At 59.5% G+C, this 1270-nt stretch overlaps 1 protein-coding gene across 1 annotated transcript in view; it reads left to right on the top strand.

Moving 5' to 3' along the window:
* The first annotated feature begins 837 nt into the window (after positions 1–837).
* RAB3B (RAB3B, member RAS oncogene family) overlaps positions 838–1270 on the top strand; it is a 58064-nt gene continuing 57631 nt past the window's right edge. Inside the window, exon 1 of the mRNA XM_024739278.1 lies at positions 838–938. The gene's annotated coding sequence lies outside the window, so the exon portion shown is untranslated. The remainder of the gene's footprint in view (positions 939–1270) is intronic.

Here is a 1270-nt window from a genome sequence, read left to right as displayed (position 1 = left end):
CAGGTTCCACGTGTGAGGGTGGGGTGCTAATTACCGCTTATACCTGCCTTCTCTGACAGAGTTGGGACTTCCTAATGACCAGGCAAGAACATTTTCTCACTCCAGGCTACTGTCAGTAATGGGGAGCCATTGAAAATGTTTTGTTTCTGTTTGTTTCTTCAGGGTTGATGGTAACATGGTGACATTTAGAACAGTCACTCAGGCTGCCAACATAGAGGATGGATTGGAGAGTGGAGGCAGGGAGACCCATTAGGAGGCTGTTGCATTAGTTCAGGCAAGAAGTGATGAGGGCTGAACCAGGGCGAGAGCAGTGGAGACGGAGAAGAGGGGAAGGGATAGGATATGTTACAGAGGCGTCATCACCAGGCTGATGGGATGTAGGGTGTGAAGGAGTGCATAGGGTAGAGAACAATGCCCAGGTTTCTGGCTTCGTTTCCACCTGTAGACAGCCGTCCAGATTCTGCCTCTCTACCCGGGCTTTTGTGAGGATGAAACGGTATAACGACAGGGAAGTGCTTTAGAAATGGCAAAGCTACAAACCCATCATCACCTACACTATCATAGAAGCTCTCTGATCACCCTAGTAAGTTCAGTGTATGGAACGAGGCGTGAGAATTAAGATAAATCACGATAGTCACCCAGATATTGGGGAGCGCCGGGCCCCCAAGATACCTCGGATTTCCTACACCTGCCCAGAGCTGGGGGCCCGGCGAATAGGGACTCCGCCCCTGGGCGGGGCATTTGTGGGCCCTGGTCGCGGTGGTAGCCCAGCCCAGCTGCAGCCCGAGCCTCAGCCCGAAGTCGCTGCGGTGGGGACCAGACCCGCCTGCACCGCCCTGCTCCGCGAACCCACTGCGCCTTTTGCCGCCCGCCGCCAGGTCCAGCGGTTTCGCGGCGCTGCCAGGGAGCGAGCCGCTCGTCCTCACCCGGAGTCCCAGGTAAGGGGCGCGGCCCGGCAGCCCGCCCGGGGAGGATCTGGGACCGATTCCCGGCGCAGGGCGCTGGGGACTGTGAGTGGGCGTTGAGAAGGAGCACAGGGCAGCGGAGGGAACACCAAGGAGAAGGGGCCAGGCGAGGCCACTAAGGAGGGGCACCGCGGCAGTGAAGGGGCGCGTAGCCTGGGGAGGGGGCGCTGAGGAGCGTCTACCCGGGCTGTGAGGGCCGCAAGGAGGGCTCCAAAGGCAGGGGCAGAGGGATTGGGGGAACGAGAAAGAGGGCGCCGGGGCTCGGGAAAAGCATGAGCGGCAATTGGAGCGCAGTGAGGCCTCGT

This window comes from Neophocaena asiaeorientalis, unplaced genomic scaffold (assembly GCF_003031525.2).
Source record: "Neophocaena asiaeorientalis asiaeorientalis breed wild unplaced genomic scaffold, Neophocaena_asiaeorientalis_V1.1 scaffold138, whole genome shotgun sequence".
NCBI classification, from domain to species: Eukaryota; Metazoa; Chordata; class Mammalia; order Artiodactyla; family Phocoenidae; genus Neophocaena; species Neophocaena asiaeorientalis.
This window is presented reverse-complemented; position numbering and strand designations above follow the sequence as displayed.